This window comes from Candoia aspera, chromosome 5 (genome assembly GCF_035149785.1).
Source record: "Candoia aspera isolate rCanAsp1 chromosome 5, rCanAsp1.hap2, whole genome shotgun sequence".
In the NCBI taxonomy this organism is placed as follows: Eukaryota; Metazoa; Chordata; class Lepidosauria; order Squamata; family Boidae; genus Candoia; species Candoia aspera.
Window position 1 is genome coordinate 50,123,783 of NC_086157.1, and position 22,550 is coordinate 50,146,332.

The following is a 22,550-nucleotide window of genomic DNA, read 5'->3' on the forward strand; positions in this document are numbered from 1 at the left end:
ATCGTATCTGGCAAATAAAAAATAAGGTTTGAATTATCTTTTTACAAAGTTGCTATTCCGATTACATGGGGAATATATTCCGTACAATACAGTTCCGTACATCTTCTCTACAACTGTCCCTACTCTGTGGAACACCCCCCAGAGATCCAGCAGTTCCCTACTCTCCTTGCCTTCCAGAAGGACTTGAAGAATTGCCTTTTCCCATAAGCATTGGGGTAGAATGTGTGTGGAATATGTGGATGGGTGGGAGAGTGTTGCGCTGGTATGCAGGGGTTTTTATTGTGGTTGTTCTTTTTTACTGTTTTTATTATTTTGTGAGCTGCCCAGGGTTGTGGTTCATAATATGGGCCACTATATAACTCCTTTTATAGGTCGTCTATATAAGCTTATTTTTTTATTATTATCTATTTATATTTGTTATAACTAAATTTGCTTTGATTTCAGTGGGTCTGCTAAAATATGATTAAATCTAGAATCTAACCACTTTCCACAAAGCAGCTTTTTTTTTGAACTTCAATATTGTGGGTTGTTGAATTAAAGGGTCATTGCATCAGGTCTTGCTTAAATTTAATAAATTAAAACATGCCCATATTTTATCTCTAGGTCAGAAGAATCATTCATCTTTTTGAAAAAAGAAAAATCTTAATAGCAGTTTTTAAAAAAAAAAAAGTAATTATGAATACATAGATTACTTTAATTATCTACAATTAAGAATAAATATACTGTTAGCAAATTAACAGTTTACTATTTCTAGGGATTATTTTATAATCATACATTCCCATCTATCAGTGTATCCCAAAAACAAACCACAAAGAAGCCCAAAGGACTCTAGAAATCTTACCCCAGTGCCAGATGTTAAGTTGTTGAAGGAGTTTTTGAAAACAGTGGTACAATATAACATAAGCACCAACCAGTATTTCTTAAAAATTATTATATATTATTCCAGTCAGTAATTGTTTTTAAAAAATCAGTTAATCCATAAAAGCTACTTCCTCAATATTTCAGGCATGTCTTATTGCCTGTATTGATAGTACAGTACATCAAACCTCTTGCTTAAATGATATTGGAATCATAGAGTTGAAAGGGTCTGTTTAATCCACTGACTCCAGTCCTACTCTGTAGGAATTTAAATTAAAATAATCTCTGTTTAAATACATCAGTGAAGGAGAACCAACCACCTCTTGGTGTAATTGGTTTCATTGGCTCTTACTAGGAATATCCTCTAATATTCCTATTATTAAGAAGTATTTTCTAACACAGAATCTATGTTCTTTTAGCTTAATTCATGTCCCGCCCTCTGGACTGATAGACTGTTGGTCTTGGCCTTCTGTATGAGATTCTTTCAGTACCTAGAATACTATTCATTTGGCTTTGAAGATTTATGTTCTTCATCATCATCATCATCATCATCATCATCATTTCACACTTGCTTGGTAGAACATATACATCTCTTAGAAGGACCTCTCTACCATTTATGCCCCAAGTATTTCACCACTTTAAAACTGAAAGTTTAAGTCAGAGGCTGATGAATGTTTCTGAACAAAAAGTGTAGGCAACTGTTTTCATTCAGAAAGTCTCTCCTACTGGGTTTTACAAAATCACTTTTCAAATCTAGGAGAGTTAAGGGCATTTTGACTTTTTACCAGCCAGACTAGCCAAGGAGTGTCTATAAATTGTCAGGCAGTAGCTTTGAATAGTATTTTCCATTCTCATTTTTTAAAGTGTTTTCCTAAAAGACTGGCCCTTTAGATTGCTTTCCAAATTTTCCAGTTTGAGTACATTAATATATTGATGGGACCTCTCTTTGAACTGATAGCAATATTTCCCATGAATTTGCACATACTCAAGCCATTCCTCATGGTTACCACATACTGTCAGAGTTAAGAATCTTTCCTCCAATCCACAGTTAAATGTTTTCCATATGGATGAAGTAGTTCTAAGGCTGACCATTCTTAGCTTCCAAAAATCTTTATTTATTCAATTTGTATGGCTACGGATCTCAGGAAATGTGACTCTGGGTGGCTAACAACAAAATAGACATTTGGCAGCTGAGATAAAAACAACAAAAATTAACCATCAATACAAATGCAATACAAATACAATACAAATATTTCAATAAATCTAATTCACAGGCTCCAACGGATGCTCTGACCTCCTAAATATATTCTGTGTTTTCAACACTTCCAAAAATGTGCATGCAACCTTTCTAATTAAAGATAGAATGTCTATGGAGAGCTTTGCAACAAAACAAAAGTCTAATCTGGTTGTCTTTGGCATTCAGAGGAAATCTTTGGGCAATGGCTGTCAGCTTCCACTATTATAGTTTGCTCAGATAATACATGATTAAGCTATAAAGCTGTAAGAAATAGGTTCTACATGGAGATTATGGCCCAAATGCATGGCAACCACAGGGTTTTCAAAGCATTCTAAAATGGATGGAGAGTTTCTGTAGAAGTCATTGCAATTGCAATTTTACACCCCAAAGTATGGAATTGTCTTTGAAGCTTAGACGAAAATTAATGTCCTTGCCATGAATTTTTGTTCACTTGAGTGTCATGGACAGCACTCAGCCTCTTTCACAGACGAGATCAGAGAAACTGGGGGTTTGAACATTCTCATTTACATATTTTGCTTTGCTGTATATTTTTGGAACAGATGTTCCTATCTGTTGGATGTTGCTTAACTCTTCTTTTCTTGGAAATAATTCAGTGTGGTTTCAGATTGGGGTTCAATGTTCATCATTCCTCTGCACTATTAAATCATTTTTTAAATCTCATTCATCAGAACTAGACCCCAGGGCTTTTTCCATGGGAGTTATTTACAATGAATCCACATGTGCATTTAATTTGGTTTTGGCCAAATATATATCTTTGTGAAATTCATTTTTTACTTTAATCCAAGCAGTGTCATCATGTGAAGAATAAACTTATCATTTCAATAGGAAGCTTTTATTTATTGGAGAATTGTGTTTACATGTGTCAGTTATAATTATCATTTTGGGGAGCCTTTTAAATGTAAAACTGGGGAAAGGGATGATTTAATAGTTTTAGTAATAATTTTCTCTTTAAGAGGAGTATTAAGTAAAATGTCAAGGCTAGATAAGCTTAAAAGAAAATGAAACTCTTTCCTGTTTGCAATGAACTTTTCTTCTAATTTTCCTTTTCCTTTCTAATTTTTCCTAACCAAATATGCTCAGAATATTTCACTCTAGTATTTTATGTATATAAAGAATATCCTAAGAAAAATAAGATTGACAGCTTTAATTTGTTTTACATGTGCAATCACTGTCCATGTTATATTCAAAATGCTTGTCCAATCAAGGATTCAATATAGAAAAGAGGCAGTAACGAGTATGCTGTACACTATAATAAAGAAATCTGTTGATTGAAAACAGTTTATATATTTTGGAAATGATAGGGAATGTAATTGGTTAGAAAGAAAAGGATAGGGCTTCATAAATAATAGGAAATAGAGCATATTTTTCTCCTGATAATGCTAACTCGATTTAAGAATATTCTGATATTGAATTTTCATGCGCAGTGAAATAGGCCTGGTAGATCTTCCAGTGCTACTCTAAATTCCACAGCTAATGGAATGACATCTTCATATTGATGGTAGGGAATTTCAGTGTGTCAAATTTCTGCTATAATGACATACTTTTTCCAAGCTGTAAGATCCTTTGGTGATTACTACTAAAGATTGGTATGTCTTTGCACACAAGGCTGTGAAACATGGATTTGTGAATGCAATTATAATATGAGCTATAAAGGACAGAGCTTTATACCATAGGCCAACTTCCATACATTTTATGCAGCCTTAAATTTTTTATAACAGATTGTAATTACTATAAAGTGTTTGGTTTGCAAGACTAGTTAACCATTACACTGCATTCCGCTAGTAAGTGAAGCATTATTATTTCAGTATGAAACCAATACCAAAAGAATAGTTGGATTAGCTTGTTAAACCAAAAGAACAAAAATTATACAGTATTTATTTATAATAAATATAATAGCCTGGATTCAAACTTTTCCTTCACCCCCAAAGAAGACTCCTTTCCTTTACGTAAAGCTTTTGATCCAGCTAAGTATTTCTGCTGGTGGAGCAGAGGCAGTTTTGCTGGTTGTCTATTCAACTGCACTCCATATACTTTCTGAAAATCTGCTTCAGATGGTTGGGGGATTTATGCTAAAAAATTACATGAAATGTATGTACATTATCTGAATTTGAATTTAATGGACATTCAGATTTAACTGACATCCCTTCTTCCCATTGGCCTGTAAAATGGAGGTCTTACTGCATATTTAGTACCTGTCACTTTTTATTATTTGTTTATTCCATACTTCTAATTTAAAACTTTTTCTGGCTTGAGTCCAAATATGCTATTTTTCAGCTTTAAATAAATATCTGAAAGAGAGGTAAGGAATCATATGGTATATCTCATGGAAAGCTTGTTAATGCAATGGAGATATTATTTTTTGAACATTTCCAGTGTCTTGCAGCCCCATACCTCTTCTAGTCAATTCCAGTGATTCCCAGTTCCTGAAGCAGAATAGGGTGAGTGTTGCATATGGAAATCAACAAAAATATCCTACTTCACTGAAGCATCCTACTGGTTCAAAGAGCTTTCATTGATGGAGTGGATGCTGTTGAAGACAACTCAATATGTAAAAAAATCTTACCTTTTCCATAGTACCTTCCTCTGCATTATTTGGTAAAGCTGTAAATCCTTTCCCAATTTCACATTGTGTTAAGTTTCGATTCTTTGGTGATGGACAACAAGTTAACAGCATAAAATGGATGTTGACAGTTGCTGAAAATGAAGTAATGTTTGATCTAGCCTTGTGTTTTACACTGAACATTGACCATGCAGTAAAAAAAAAAACTTGAAAGAAGGGACCTGTACTGTCAAGTACAGAATTGCAAAAAGAAAAAAAGTAAATAGTGGAGGAAGACGTTTCTCTTCTTTTTCATGATATTTAACAGCAATGGTAAGGAGAGGGATATTTTACTTTGTGTAATGTACAGTAGTTACAATAAACACAAGATTTCTAAATCTCAGAAGACTCTCTTGACACTTGCTTGATAACAGCTTTTTTTCATTCCTTAGTTTTGACAGTTTGCGTGTATTGCCATATCTAGTATAAACTAAAACATCACTGTCATTCTGTTTTTCTTCATTCTGTGCCTTCCTTTTCTTTATTTTTCATCTTTAAAATAATGAAAAAGATAGGCTTTTCATTTGTAGACTGTGAAGCAAGTTCTATGAGAGATTAGCATGTGTTTATAAGTTCTGAAAGATTGAAGATGACAGCTGACTGCTTTAATTTTTATTATAAGGTTCCAATGGAACTGTCATGTTTAAATTATCACGTTAACCTTTCTCTATATGTATCAGTTCTTTTAAGAATATATGCCCCAACATACATATTAAAAATGGAACATGATCTAATCTGTATGTATAATAGCTATAATATGTAGTCTTTTGACAAATACGGCATCCCTCACACAATAAACCATGAAGCATCCTTCTAATGGAAAATGGTGTGATAACGTGAAGGTTATTTGTAGGATTAGATTATTTGTAGGCAAGAAATAATTACCTGTAAAAAGAGCTGCTATGTTATGTGCCCTATCTACTAATTCTATTTGGCAAACAATACTTTTATAATTTGAAATTTTCTTCAAAATGTCTGCTAGGCCCCCACTTTTTGTCCTTTTTTGTCCCACCTTTTAACATACTCTGTTAAATCCAACAGTAATCTGAGAACAATTAAAATGGTCTTTGCACACTGTCAGAATCTTTTTTAAATTATATTTTCTGATATACTGGTCTGTTCTTGATATAGGAACTCTTTTGCAACTACTGGGTATTTTTATGTACAAGCAGTTTACCCTTTAATTTCAAGTATGGGTTTTCTTCCATCAAAGTGAATAGAAATGTTTGGGTGTACATATGCTCATAAAAAAGCCATTGGATCACAGTATGTGGCATCTTCTGTTGTCTAATATGTGTGGCATTCACAATAGCTATACTACAGAGATGTGCTGTTATGCTGTTCCCAGTCATTGCAGTGGACTTCCTCCTATGTCTTTTTATCTTAGTATCAGCTAAGATTGGAAATCTAAGGAATGACTTTCATTTTCACATATAAAGTATATAGACATTATAATACAAGAAATGATAAAACAGTATTCCTGGTTTCAGATTAACTTTTAACTTTAGGATTTTCTAAAAATGTTACCAGTTTTGTTCTATCATCCAATCAAATTGTGCCCAAGCATAGCAAAGCACCCAGTGTTGTCATCTGGCATGTTGCAGACAAATTCCAATTACTTTTCTGCTTCAAGCTATTGTTAACCACTAAGAGCTAGCTGACAGTAAAATTATAAATACAGGTGTTGTCACACTACACTATAATCAGAATTTTAATTTGAATTTTCATTTGTAAAGCCTTTTTTTACATGAAAATAGGAATAGAATTAGTTTTATTGACAGTAAAAAGACATTTTGAAAGCTTCCTAAATCATTACCTGTATTTAGAAGTGGGGGGAGAAGGGATTTTATATGTCCATGTAAAAAGAAAAGTTCTATTATCATATATTTACTCATTATTTTTGGTTGTAAATAAAACTAAGGAGATGTATTTGACAATGATTGATGTAATGCAGTAGGATTTCACTTCATTAGAACAATAGACAGCCCAAAATATATATTTACTTTTGTTTAGTACTGCCATTACTAATACAAGCCTGTGATAAAAATCTTTAGTCAAATTAAGCAGAGCCTGTTGAGAGTCTACATGTAATGCTAAACTTTCTATTTGATAATTTTCTACTCTTATCTAAATTTATCTTTCTTTTCTTACCCAGCCCCCACCCCCCCAACCTTGGTAGTTGGAGTGGTTCTCCATTCTCAAGACATGCTTTTTTTTCCTCAAGGCATTTAGTGTCGTGTCTGCCAGATTTCAGTGATGAACAGCGAATTGCTTTTAAAGTGGGCATTATGCCAGTTCAGCAGCACAATGGAAAACCAATCTTCCACCATTCTACTTTTGATGCTGTTATTGTAGCATTTTAGATAACTGCTGCCACAAAAAAAAGATGTGCTCAATTGCTACCAGTTAGTCAAGTTAAATCCAGAGTAGCATTAAAATTACTCTGAAAACTGTTTGTCAGAGGTCATGTGTTGTCTGTAGCTACAGTACATAGGATAGATGTTCTGTTCTGTAGAATGCTTTTTATTTATATTTTTTTTTCTTTTTGCTTTATTATTACAGTGACTGACCAGCTCTCTAAATAGCTGTTCAGTACCTGTTTACTTATTGTCTCCACCTTGGTGTTGAAAAAATGTGTCAAACAAATGTTGAAAAATTTCGTTAAAGTGCTGGAAATGGCAGGAGAGTAAGTTGTTGCTAGAGTGCTAGAGTTTGTACAGTGTGAGAGCAAAAGAGAAAGTGTGCGTGAAAGAGCATAATTCTCTGGTTTCTGTAACAAGATTACTATTTTCTTTATCTTCAGTTGTCAATGACTGGGTTCACTTTTCTTGGTTTTTTTAATGGCACAAATGGGATTTATCCGCTCTCTTGTTCTCTCACCCGTCAATACCACCTCTCTTTTTCCTTCTACTGGCATTGCCTGGGAATAGGACATTTGGTTTACTACTTGTAGAGCAAATAGAGGCTGCTGATGGCAAGTGTTCATACTAGCTTCCTTTTTAGATAGAAGATAAAATAATTACACATATATTAGGTAAATTAATACTGTACACACACAAAGCATGTTCCAGTTGATTTACTGAATTGTAATTGTAATACAGCAAGAAAGTCTATGCAAAATGTTGGCTTTTGACATTTATACGGGGTACACAAAGCACTGTTAGCAGAGAAAGATATATATTGCATTAGTAGGCCTAAAGCTGATAACCTAGCCTATGCCCTTTCTGTCTTTCTAAAAAAAAAAAATTCTGTGAAAGCCTCAACTGACTAAAGCCAGATGGGCAACTGAAGTCAGTATCTTTGGGGCCAATCTGGTAGACCAAAGCATGTGGAAGATTGCATCTTGGAATGTAAGAGGAAATAATAAAAAGCATAGTTAATGAATGAAATGAAGGTATAAAAATAGATAAATTGTGTATGCATGAAACTAAGAGAAAGGGGAAGGATGTAAGAGACCTGAATGAAGATGGTCTGACTTTGTGGGGTAGAACTGATGAATACATGCAGGGAAGTGAAGGTGTTAATTATGAATGAAAGAGCTGAAGTGTAAAATCTGAATTGGTGTTACCTAAGTTATTCTGGGATGGGTCTGTAGGAAACCATAGATTGGTCATGGTTACACCCCAGTGAATGATAACAATGAAATAATCAGAAGTGAGTTTGGGATGAAATCTGTAAATTCTGAACAAATGTGATCAGCGGAAAAAGTATTCTGCAAGCTGGAATGAATGGATGTGTGGGAATGTGATGAGACAATACAGAAAAAGTCATTGGCCCATTCAGAGAGCCCAAATAAATGACAATGGTCACTGTTTGGTAAGCATCTCCTTAGGAAAAGTTTTGTTTGTTTCTAATACATGGTTTAAATATATCAATTAATATGTACACATGGTGAAGGAAAGTAGATAAATGAATGTAAATCTAAAAACGATCATTGATTTGACTAGTAAAAGACTGAGAGAATTAATGAAGGATACAAGAATTATGAGAGATTATGAATATAGGACAGACCAGATTTTGGTAGCATCCAGAGTGGATCTTAGAAAAACATGGACATGCAAAAAAAAGGAAGTATAAACTCTTGTTGAATGTAAAATGACTTCAGAAGGAGAAGTACAAATCCTGTACGAAAAAGTATTTGAACATAGCTCTTCCACCAGAATTTATGGAAAAGGGATATAAGGAAAAAAGGTGTGGAAGATGCTTGGAAACAAGTGAAAACAGTTATTTTACAAAGACCCACAGAAACATATGGAGTAATGCTAATGGGAAATATGAAAAAGGATGCTTGGTGGAATGAAGTAAAAGAGATTGTATGTTAAAATGCACATAAGAGAATAGTTCTTTTTTTAAAACAGAATTATGAGGCAGGAACACTATTTAATGATTATAGAGAGATGGTTGGAAATAATATGATCACAGAGTGAAAGAAACAGTTAAAGTTAAACGAGACAGGGAAGATTTATTTTGAAAATAATAAATTATTTTGGAAGTGGGTGAAGAGGGTTGAACAAGAAGCTTCTACAGAATTAGAATTACAAATTTAAGTGATGAAAAATATTTTGGGATTTAATTGAAGCGACAGAATGGAAGAAGAAATATTTTAGAAATTTGTATAAGAATGATACATGCAAAAAAGTGGAATTGAACCAACAAATACAATGTTAGTGTCCAGAAAGAAAATGATAAAAGGTAATTCATAAATGCTGTGAGAATATTGAAAAAATTTAAGGCTTCAGGTGTGAATGGTGTGGGAAAATGTTAAAATATGGGTGTGGTTTGCAATGTGATTTGATTAATGTGTGTAAAGACAGCACCTGTGCCTGGAGATTGGGAGAATGTCGTTGTTGTTTGCTTATACAAAGAGAAATGCAACAAGAGTTAATGCAGAACTGCAGGGGTAGAACAAAATGAGGTAGAATCAAGAATGAATGGATGATTATATAATGTGGATTAAATAAAAGCTTGTGCCTTTTAATAAAAGGTGCTAGTCAAAAGAGGTGCTACCAGAATCCTGATACAGCAGAAAGAAATGTATCAAGGTGGTTTCATCATGAAAAGGGAATAACCGCGGAACAAATATATGAAGAATGAATGGGTCAAGAAAGTGTTGGTTAGATGGAGTTGATGAGATCCTCAGAAAGAAAGAGTCAGGAGTTTAATGAACAGAAAGCAATGTATCAAATGGTACATGTATTTGGTGGAAGCAAGAATGGTTTAGAAGGATAGAGAACTTCAGTAAGTTACAGCTAGTTTTAACTTCATTTTCTTAGAATGAGGTCAGGCCTATTATTTCTTCAGCTTACTACTTTTTACTCCTTGCTTGTACTCTGTACAACATTGCTTGTCCTAAAATGAAATAGCATGATGGATATTTATGTGTCAAGTAAGAAAAAAAAAGATGATTTTTCTTTCCTTTTGAAAGGTCTTCAGGAAAAAAAAACTTTAACAAATAATTCTCTTCTCCAAATTGCCTCTGATATTACTTGGTATACTTTGTCAGAGCCAGTAGGAGGCAGACTGAATTGGAGTATCTCTCAGATATATTACATTTCAACAAAAAGGCTGTTTGGCTATTTGTTCCTGGTTTTGTGACTGTTTTTCAATCTCAGCAGTAAAAGAGTAGAGAAGAATGAACGTTCCACAATTTATCTGTTTAGTAACTTACTAGGTTATTTACTTATTGGAATTATGTTCTGCCTTAAGAAACTAAAAATGGCATACATAGCTCTCCTTCCTTCTGTTTTTCTCCACAACAACATTGCTTAGCAAGGTGGCATTCCTATTCCTATTAATTAAATACATATTCATTTTCATTAAATATATGAAATTACTTCCCACTGCTATTGATTTCCCACTACTTGTTGTGTTCTACTGTGTTTTATCTGAGCATAGACCAGGTTAGTGATGTGGATATTGTGGCTTCTCTTTGTATGTGACTTACAAAATAGGTTTCAGAAGTCTAGATCACTGGTTCTTACAGTAAGCAGTCTTATAATCCCCAGGTGTTTTATTTTGTAATTCAGTAATCTCTTATAATTGATCACATTAGCTAGGCCTTATTGGATTTGCAGGACATCTCAAACATATCAAACTACAGGCATAAATATAGTCACATCTTTAAATATAGATATAGAATAAATGTAGATATATCTATACATATTCAAATATCATCTTTCCCAAAATGGATGTTGAAGCTGAAGTACTTTCTAGGCATGTAGCAGGAGTCCTAGCAGCTTCTAAAGAAATCACCAATCCTAAATCAAAGGACTCTCTGAGAGCAAAATATTATAGCATCAGCTTCTGCCCTGAAGGCATATATGACATGTTCTTCCTTCATTAGGAAATTATTATCCTGGATAAGTGGTATTAAAATAATCCAGCACCTATCATTAACTTGATTTCATTGATGTATGCCCCATTGCTGTTACATTTTTTTATCCATTACATTTTATTAGTATAGCCATTATAATGAGAAGCTATAGAAATATCAGATTCTGAATCAGAAATTTTCCATATACAGTTCAGAGCTACTTTATGAACAAGAGAACTCATTTGAGCCTCTATCAGCCCTTTCCTTAATAAGCCAATGCATGACATTATTTCTTCAGTTGCAACCATCTATTTGAATTTTCCTGTTGTTCAGTGACACTTCATTAAAAAATAATGCCCTATACTATGCCTAGAAGCACCAGTGCTCTTAAGGTAAGCACAAGATAGGATGAAGGACCAGTTCTTATGTTCATGACTGTGGGATTTCTCCTTTCCCAAAAAACATTCATGATATTCATTTTCATCGGGGGGGGGGGGATCCTCAAAATTGATGTTTTTATACAATTTAAAAGCTTATTCCACAAACAGTTTCCACTGGTTTTGTTTGAATAAACTACTGCAGTAACACGTAATAGTTCTTGAAACAAACAGTATTGCAGTAACACATAATAGTTCTTGAAACTGGAGCTTTACACCTGTCTAGAATTTTCATGAAAATACAGTTTTTCTGGGACAATAGGTAGTTTCCAACAATATTTTTTACCCGGCCTACATCTCTCAGTAGATGCACGCAATTGGTAGATTTTTCCACTTAACCTACAGTGAATACACTCATACTGCTTCTTAAATACAATTCTGGGCTCATGATTTAAAGGTTCTTTCCATAAAAAGAATCTAGATTGCTATAATTGCTCAGTCAGTACAAGCAGAATCAGCTTTCTGTTTTGTTTTCTTGGGTCTCTTCTTGTCTACATTAGCACAATTCATTAACCTTATTCAGACTTTACTAAATCAGAAGCAAGCTCCTCCATCCCCAGCAAGCTCCTCCATCCTACTGATGTTGTTGAAATGACCTCAGTTTCCTCAAGACATCCATATTTTTCAGGGCAAAATCGGTAGACAAGGAAACCTTTCTAGAATTGTGCACGTATTGGCTTCCATGTAAACCAGGAACTTGCACTATAAGAAGACGATGCTGGTATCATTTGAGCAGCATTGGCTGAGTAAAACTTTGAAAGCCCCTATGTGCTAAGTAAAACTTTGAAAGCCCCTATGTGCTGAGTAATCCTAATTTAGTAACACTTGAATTTAGTACATTTTCATCTGTTACTTCAGGAAGTTTTTAACATTCTTTCCAATATATAAGGGATTGGACATATATAACCCTTAAGATGTTGCTGGATTAAACCACAGCATCCCCAGCCAGCATAAGAATGCCTAGGATTGTCATTCAGTGATTCCCCTGCAATAGCTCATAGGAAAAAAAAAACCACATAAGTATTCAGATCAGAACAAAATAATCTTCCTGATCTGGTAGAAGAAAAAAATCTACTGTATTCTGAAGATAGACTGGGAAAATTGATATTAAGCTAGCAAATGCAATTCTGTGCAAATATATTCTGGCCTTACAAATCTTTGTGCTTATTTGGATTTAGAGTGTAATAAATCTGCCAGACTTAGCTTGAAGTCATAAATTTAGTCCAGGTTTTAGGCACCCACAATCAGACTCACCAAATAGAAAACCAACAGAAGAGCAACCAACTAAGTGAATCCAAAGACAGACAAAGGCAAATTCCAACGAAAGGTCTTTTCAGCTATGCCAAAACAGGCCAGTGTTGCTCCAGGCATTTTATCAAGCCCATATTGCCCCATAATACCCACAGCTTTTGATACTGCCCAAGCAGAAATGTACAACTCTCCCTGCCTTTAGTAAGTATCTCTTGATAGCCCTGCAAGATGCAGCTTGTTGGCATAGCTGAGCACTCCTATGCCTCCCTATCTTTGAATACAGTATCTTTAGATACTGGTATGGAGAGCTGGATAAGGAAGCTATTGGTCTAGGTCACAGTCTGCTGATCCACGGCAGTAACAGAAGGGCCTCTTGCTGGCTTATCATCACTGCTGGGGCCTGGAAGCAGAGTCTTCCTGCTGCTCCTGTTCCCCATCAAAATAGACTTCTAGGGACTGGTCCATGACAGAGCACTATAAAATGATATGGATTCGGACAAAAAGAGATGTACATTGAACTAAGAAACCTCTGTAACTTGAAATATATCAGATAGGGTTTGAGCTAGCAGTGACAGACCACAGCAGGTTTCTTAGTGTTGTGTTGGTTAGCTATTTGAAGCTGTCAGCTCAGCATGTGTATATTTTGAAAACGAAGATTATAAGTACTTTATGTGAGTTTTGTTTTTTTATATAAGAATTTTAAGTTTCAAAACAAAAATAAAAGCTATGAAAAAACAAAAAACTACAAAGAAAAAAGAAGAAAAACTAAAAAGATGTGGAAAAAACAAAAGAAACTTTTTTTCAAAGTTACAAAAAGATGTGACTTCCAACTTTTAACAGCAAGGATATACAAAAATTTTCCATAGTCAATCTCTTACTCTATATTAAACCAAAACCACATTATTTCTATAAATCATTCCACTTTGGCACATTATAAAAATCATTAAGTACAGTTACTCCCCTCACTTAATATTGAAATAAAGAAAAAACTCACATAAACCTCCTAAACAACTTCCGCCCCCCAAAAATAGCACTTATTTATTTCCTTCGTACTACTATTCTATACAGATGTCTACTATATAAAAATCAAACTAAGAAGCACATAAATTGTCTGCCATTATACTTAATAGTACAACAATTTTAATAATCTTAATAAACCCAAAACCAAAGCATTTTACCCTAATAATCTTAATCCAAATCCTTAAATAACATCAACCAAACCCTGAAAACAATCCAGACAAATGTTCTTTAAGCCTTATCCCACTTCAAAATAAACCAGAACATTTACATATCCCTACAATGTGCACAACCTAGCATTTTGAAAACATGCAAATGTGAGTAGATGAATAGGTACCGCTTTGGCGGGCAGGTAATGGCATTCCGCTTAGTCATGCCAGCCACATGACCACGGAAGTGTCTACGGACAAACGCCGGCTCTTCGGCTTTGAAACGGGGATGAGCACCACTCCCTAGAGTTGGACATGACTGTCATGAGTACTCATGGCGAGCTGGAAGGGGCCTCTATCCAGGGGGGAAAACGCATGCATAGTACTGAGGAATTAAGCAGCCATTCAAAGAGACACAGATCAGACCCACCTTAACTTTTGAGGTTTATCTGTCTGGGTTTTTCCCACGCTTTTTCAGTTTGTTGGGGTTCTGTTTTATGTAGCAGTAATAAACACTAGAGCAGTAATAAACACTAGAGACCTACTCCTCATTTCAGCGTGATTTCTGACTGTTAGGACAATGACTGGACTTAATGCCAAGGGAAACCTTTACCTTTACCCTACCTACAATGTACACAGAGCATTTTTCTTAGGAAAATCGAACAGCCCAACTGCTCCCCTCAAAAATCCCAACTTTTCTTCAGAAAACCTCCCATACATAATGACTCCTTGTTTCTCATGGTATTCTATCAGAAAATCAATTTCACTTGCTTGCAGATCTCTCTCTCCCTTAAATTTCTCCAAATCCACTATACAATCTTCATCCAACATCTGAATAGAAATCCCAATCTCACTCTTAGAAGAAACATTTCTATCACTGTTAAATTCCTCAGTTTCATCCACTACATCCCCAACCAGATGACACATTTCAGACCTCATATTTTCCACAATGTCCTGAATATCTTGCATAAAAGCTTGATAGGACTCAGAAAGAATCTGTTTAAAATCTTGGTGGAAGTCAGAAAATATCTGTTTAAGATCTTCCATGTCTCACGCAGATTATGGTGCCCCCTAGCAGTTTAACCAGCAAAAACTGAAGATACGGAAAAGTTCCGGAGTGTGTTTACACAAAGTAAGAGTGAGATAAGCAGACAGTTCCAAGGGAAAGTAGAAACAGAAAGCTGAAGATTCAAATCAACCGATTCAGTGTGTAGGAAAATGTTAATATCTTCAAATTTAGTACAAAAATAATAACAGGAAGACAATTGTTTACTCCCAATCTTCCTTAATATTCGGAAGGAGAACAAAGTCCAAAACTTAAAAAAGAATTTTTAAAAACTAATCCCAAAATTAACAATAAGCACCAAGAGAACCAGCTTCTCCTCGCTGTAGAAAGCCTCTCTTAGGGTACGCATGCATGCATGCATACCTACATACCCACATATTTGGTGATTTAGAAATGGAGTGGCCGGTCTTAATGTCCCTTTAAGGCTACAGTGCTGCTTGGAAAATGATGACGTCCCCACCTCCCTGCTAGCTCTTACCAGTTGAACGCGAAATGCTGTTTGCGATCTTCTGGCTACAAGCAGCTGTCCGGAGGACAGATGGGGTGATTCCAGGGGCTTTCCTTTATCCGGAGAACACTCCTGGGCTTCAAGAAAATCTGCCTGAGCCCAAAAAAAATTGCTGCATTGTCAGCTTCACCCACTAAACCTGCGGGCGCAGCTGTTCAGTCCATCATGTCCCCACCAGAAATCTCAGTTTACGTGAATTGTTGATGTGATTTACTTGGAACAATAAACAATTCTGGTCATTGCATTTAAAAAAAAACTATTCAAAATGATCGATAGCCAAGATTTATTTATTTATTTATCTGCCCATCTCACATGTGACTCTGGATGGCACAAACAATTAAAAGAAGAAAAAACCAAACAATCAAAATAATTTTAAAACCACATCATTAAAAATACAGTTAAAAGATGAAAAAGTATTTTTGGAATGTTATGAGTTAGATAAACTAATAAGTTGAATGTAGAATGCATCAGAGTCAAGATTCCAGCAAAACTCTGAAGGCCCCCAGATCACTCAAATTCAGGAAAAGCCATCAACATCCCTTTGTGCCTTCTCAGCCTGAACATGTAGCTATTTATTATCTGAGAGCTTAGATTCAGATTCTTCTGTAGCCTCTGCAGACTTCCTGCCAGGCAGGAGTCTACAGTTTTCTAAAAAGGAAAGGGCAAGCAGGGTGAAGTTAAGATATCACTTGGCTCTGGCAGATCATCTAAATCTCGGCTGAACCAAAACAGGTGCTTGAACAACTGTTTTGCCGAGGGTTAATCCATCCTATAAAGGTTTTACAGGGTTCTGATATTGCTAGTCTGGACTTGTTTTGTGCTTGTACTTTCCTTGAATAGTCCTTACATGTCCTTCTTCCTCAGGATCCTTGTTCAGACTAGACCAGAATGATGAAAGTATGTATGATGTTGAAAACATGGATAGAGGGACCTTTTCTACCTCTCATATAGTCATACACTAAATCTGAATGGTTAGAGATTCCTAAACACAGTTGTGAAATTATGTACAGATAAAATGAAGCCTTCCAACAAGAAGAATTTTAAAGGGTATTAGACTCATGGGGTTTAAAGAGTATCAATGACTCTTAGTAACTGGTGCAGTCTGCTTCATAATATATCAAGCTAGATAGAAAGGTATGGAGAGTTATAGCAAACAGTATAGGTCTGGGATAGTGTAACTAGATTTAGCTGTATTTCCTTTTATCTCATGCCTTTGTTATTTTTTTAACTTCTTATTAGGGAAGTATAAAATGTTCCGTGCCCTGGTCATCTCCCATATAGACTACTGTAATGTGCTCTGCATGGAGCTACCCTTGAAGAGTATCTGGAAGCTACAGCTGGTCCAAAATGCAGCTGCGCAGGCAATTTTGGGTGCTTCAAGATCAGCACATATTACCCCATTGCTGCGTGAGCTGCATTGGGTGCCAGTTTGCTTCCGGGTCCAATTCAAGGTGTTAGTTATCACCTTTAAAGCCCTACATGGCATGGGTCCAGGTTACCTGAGGGACTGTCTCATCCCCATTACATCAACCCGTCCCATCTGTTCATGCAGAGAGGGCATGCTGAGGACCCTGTCTGCACAAGAACTCCATCTGGTGGGATCCAGGAGGTGGGCCTTCTCTGCAGCAGCTCCCGCCCTTTGGAACACCCTTCCCCTGGAAGTGAGGCTAGCCTCTTCTCTTTTGGACTTCAGGAAACAATTGAAGACCTGGCTTTGTCACCATGCCTGGAGTGGGGAGAGGAAGAGCCACTCTTGGGGTTGGTTGGCTCCCTAGTCCTGCCGAGGCTGGTCTTGTGGTATTAGATCTGCCATTACTTGGATCTCATTACATTTTATATTTATTTATTGATATTGATATTTATGGATTAATGATATTATTTATGATTTTATTGAATTTTAAACTGTTTTATTGTGAACCGCCCAGAGTCCCCTGTGTGAGGGAGATGGGCGGTGATAAAAAATATGATAAATAAATAAATAAATATGTGCTTCATCCATACACTGATCCAGGGAACATGTATTTGGCCCATACATGGACTTAGAGCACACATGTTCTGACAGAGATGTTCCAGGGTAGGAGACAGAGGGGAAAAGGAAGAGTGGCAGTGTAGAGAGGTGGAGCAGGTTTTCTAGGGGGTTGTGGCACAAAGGCCATGCAAAGGAGGGAGGGAAAGAGGAGCAAAGCACACCAGCTTTGCCTATTTGTCCCTTAAGACTCCTAGATTTTCCTTGCCAAAACCCAAAATCAGGCTGGATTTTGCTTCAGCTGGATAATGACCTGCCCAGAATTGTCCAGTTGAACTTCTGAGGCACAGTACGTTTGTTCTGTACACCAGATCACATTTTTCGCTTCGTGCACACCCCTCATTATTATGTACTTGTTTACTGGCCTTCACATAATGTTGCTCACCACAAAAAGAAACAGTATGATGGGTATGTACATATGTATGATTCTGATTGTGCAAAACCATCAGTGGGAACCACTCTGGAAAATAATTTGAGGAAGAAATACTACACATAAATATTCTGAAAAATTGGATTATTCATATAGGCAGAAAGTTCTTTTTTCAGAAATCCAGGATGTGTATATCATAAACCTGAACAATGGAGCTTCGAATTGTACTGTAACTAAATAAGCATGGAGTACAAAATGAATTGTGGAAACTCATCTAGTCTCATTCATTCCCATCTATATTAAGAATGTCATCAGTTAGAAGACAGACTGAGCCAGCAAGAAATAGATCCAGTTAAAAAATCACTCAGATTTTTTAATTCTGTAGTGCATCAGTTCAAAAGTAAAGTTGAGCAGGTTGCCACCAAAACAATTGAAATAATGTTTTTAGGCATATTTTCAGCCCTGGCCACAAATGATAAATATAATCTTCAGGTTATTTGCTCTGGTAGAATATAAAGTGCAGTCTAGAGAAATTTTTATATGGTGTGCATAAACAAAAGACATAATCAGTCAAAGCAAACTTACATTGTATTCTGGATCTTTTGCAATATAGTCTAAAGCAAAGGTAGGCAACTTTTATTTTTTTAATATAATGTTATTGAAAGTTTTAAAAACAAGAGTAAAAATTAATACAAACTAAAACAGAGTGAGAAGGAAAAAAGAAAAAGAGGAAAGAAAAAAGAAAAAAGGTAAAAGGTAAAAGAAAAATAGAAAATAAAGAAGATACAAAGATATGGCTTCCGATCTTCTTTACAGCAGTTATAAGTACAATTGCAGATTTACCTCTTTCTCTAAAGTTCCATAGTGACCCTCTTCTTTCTATAATCTATCCTATCTAATTGTCAAAACCATGGATCTCATAAGTTCATATTCTGTTTTATGCAAAACGTCCATAAGGAGTTTTCAGTCAGCAATAATCGTAGATACTGTCTTTTCTCTAACCAAACAGGTCAGTTCGGTCATCTCAGCAAGTTCTATCATCTTCACCAATCATTCCTCCATTGTAGGTATTGCCAAATCTTTCCAACTTTGTGCATACAATAATCAGTGCAGTTACCATATATAAAAACGAAGTTCCATGTCCACCAACCATGATAAAATGACCCTTCTTGTTCACATTTCCAATGCAGATTTGAAGTACCTTTATACATTCTAGATAATTTTTATGGTGTCATATACCAACCGTACATCATTTTCCCATTGTTCCATCTGTAAATTATAACCAAAAATTTTAGCCCACTTTATCATATTTTCTTTCACTTGTTTTTCTTGTTTCAAATTTCAATAAAAGTTTATACATTTTAGCAATCACATATTCATTATTTGTACACAATTCCATTTCAAAGTCAGTCTTAGAATATTTAAAACAATAAATTCTTTTATCTACTTTGAATCTTTCTGATAACTGTAAATAGGAAAACCATCGACAACTATGTCCCTCTGCCATCAGCTGTTCTCTTGATTTTATTTTGTATTCCCCTTGACAGAATTCTAGTATCTTACAGTAAGTTAACCATTTGTGTTTGCCTATTATTTCCCTTCTATAAAATTATTCTTGTGCTGAGAGCCACAAAGTTGCTTTCAGGAACAACCTGCATTTGTATCTATTCCATATTCTCAATATGGCATGTCTAACATAGTGATTTTTAAAATCTACATTAACCTTGACTTTATCGTACCACAATTATCCATGCCACCCAAATCTCAGGTCTTGTCCTTCTAACTCTATCTATCTATCTGGATTTTTTTATCCTGCCTTTATTATTTTTATAAATAAGTCAAGGCAGGTAACATACCTAATACTCCTTCCTCCTCCTACAACAACAACCCTGTGAAGTGAGTTGGGCTGAGAGAGCAACACCCACTCTTTCATCCAAACCAAAGAACAAGCTGCAAAATACAATTTCAAATCAGGTAAATCCAATCCTCCTCTTTCCTTTGCATCTTGTAACACCATATATTTAACTTGTGCCTTTTTCCCTTTCTATACAGACTTAGATATATCCTTTTGCCACTGTTTAAATGGTGCATCAGTTGTCAAAACTGGTATTGTCTGGAACAAAAACATCACTCTAGGTGAAACATTCATTTTTTTCACAGAAATTCTCCCCAACAATGACAATTGTAATTTCTCCCATCTTAATATACCTTTTTTAACTTCATTCCATGTCTTAAAATAATTATTTTGAAAATCATATTTGTCACAGTGATACCCATATATTTTACTTTTTTCTAAATCTTAAAGCCCGTTTTCTTCATCAGTTCTGTTTTATCCTCTATTTTGATGGTTTTTGTTAACATCTTCATCTTCTGATTATTAATCTTAAAACCTGCTAATGCACCAAATTCCTTTAATTTTCCCATTAATGTTTCTATTCCCTTTGGTGGATCCCCCAAAACCAACACCAAGTCATTAACAAATGCCCTTATGTCATGAGTACTGATGGCGAGCAGGAGGGGGCCTCTATCCAGGGGGGGAAATGCATGCGTAGTACTGAGGAGTTAAGCAGCCATTCAAAGAGACACAGATCAGACCCGCCTTAACCTTTGGGGTTTATCTGTCTGGGTTTTTTCCACACTTCTTCAGTTTGTTAGGATTTTCTGTCTAATGTAGCAGTCATAAAGCACTAGAGACCTATTCCTTGTCTCAGCGTGGTTCCTGACTGTTAGGACATCAATCCTAACAAACTGAAGAAGCGTGGGAAAAACCCAGACAGATAAACCCCAAAGGTTAAGGCGGGTCTGATCTGTGTCTCTTTGAATGGCTGCTTAACTCCTCAGTACTACGCATGTGTTTTCCCCCCAGGATAGAGGCCCCCTCCTGCTCACCAACAGTACTCATGACACCTTAACTTATAAGTTGCTTTTTTAATCTTTACTCCCACAATCCTCACCTCTTATATCTCTATTCTGTATTTCAAGAACTAAAATAAAAAGGCAAAGAGATAACGGGCATCCCTGTCTTATCCCTTTTTGTTAGCTCTCCATTGACAATTATTTGTAGTTTCTGTGAAGTGTAAATCAATCTTACCCATTTAATAATTTTTTTTCCAAAGTTCGTATCTTCCAAAACTTTAAACAGGAAGACCCAGTTCAAATTGTCAAAGGCCTTCTCTACGTCTAAGAAAATCAATGCGTCTCGTTTTTCATTATGTTGCTCCAAGTATTCCAAAATGTCCAACACGTTTCTTATATTATCCTTTAACTGTCTTTTAGGTAAAAACCCGCATTGATCCTCATGAATAAATTCTTGCAAAATTATTTTCAACCTTTCAGTCAAAATTCTTGTAAACAACTTATAGTCATTATTCAATAATGATGTCAACCTATAGTTTCTTGTTAAAGTCAAATTTTGTCCCTCTTCAAGTATTAATGCTATATTAGCCTCTTTCCAGCTGTCTGGTATCTTTCCCCTCTGATAAATAGAATTCATTGTATTTTGTTCATCCTCAAAGCACTTATAGTAAGAAGCCGGTAATCCATCTGATCCAGGCACTTTTCCTGTTTTAGTCTCTTTTATAGCTTTGCAAACTTCCCTTATTGTTATGGGTCCATTCATAATCCATTTCTGCTTCTAATCTTCAGTAAATTTTGTTTCTTTAAATATTTATCTATTTTTCTCCAGGGAAATTTCTTATGAAGGGTAAGCAACTTTTCAACAGCCAGGGATATATACTACTAAAATTCTCACTGTGTTTATCTGTTTGTCTGTACCCTCAAGTTAGCCCAAACAGTGCACTATACTGCAACAATTATTGAATCAAGGTACCTAAAATCCACTAACTTAAAGAATGTGTAAAAAATCCAGAACTCATTATACATGTTGAATTAAAATTTCCACAATGTTCAGATCAGTTTTATTCACAAAGTTGTGGCCATTGCAGTGTCCTTGCAGTCATATGATCATGATTTCTGATGCTCCCTGCCTCGCTTCTTGGCCTTTTGGCTAAGATCAAGTGTAGTATCTGTTCTTAGCAGTTCAATATTGACTTATTATTGAAGTTCGTTTGCCACTACAATTATTTTTCTATTTATGAGATGTACTCTTCTTAGATAATCATAGGACTGTCCAGCATTGGAATAAAAAAACTATTGTAAGCCTAGAATGTAATGTTCATTCTGGTCACATCAGACTACACTACCTTTCTCTCAAAGGATGATCCAACAGGTCACAGGGTTGTCTAGTATTGTTTAAAATTAATATTATTTGGAGCATGGCAATAATGTAATAATATCACTACAAAGAGCAGAAGAGTTTCATTCTACCTTTTTTCCTTTTGAATTTTTTCTTTAACTTTCCTAATTGAGCCAGTTTGCCTTTGTTTCATACCAGAAACCAGGAAAATGCAGCCCTGTTATTGTTCACTGGTTTGTTACCAAATACTGATATGACATGAACTTAGGGAGTGTTATGTTCTTCCCCAAAATTAAGGCCACAGTTTGCCCATTCCTAATCTGGTGGAAGGTATAAATACAGGGCAACTCTAGTTTGTTTACTATTTTTAACTGTTAAATTAAATGTTGTTTAGGGGCATAATCGCTTTGGCTTGACCTATATGATGGTTTGCTTGTTTAGTATATGTATATCCTGTCTTCTGTTAGAAAAACCCAAATGAGGGTATGTCCAGGCACTAATAC

General features: G+C 35.4%; 2 protein-coding genes and 1 pseudogene across 2 annotated transcripts in view; all 3 read left to right on the plus strand.

Annotated features, from left to right (window-relative positions):
- Positions 1-22,550, plus strand: part of PDK3 (pyruvate dehydrogenase kinase 3) — a 674,093-nt gene that overhangs the window by 303,894 nt on the left and 347,649 nt on the right. The window lies entirely within an intron of this gene.
- POLA1 (DNA polymerase alpha 1, catalytic subunit) overlaps positions 1-22,550 on the plus strand; it is a 251,317-nt gene that overhangs the window by 201,165 nt on the left and 27,602 nt on the right. The window lies entirely within an intron of this gene.
- Positions 21,839-21,961, plus strand: LOC134499423 (U2 spliceosomal RNA; annotated as a pseudogene).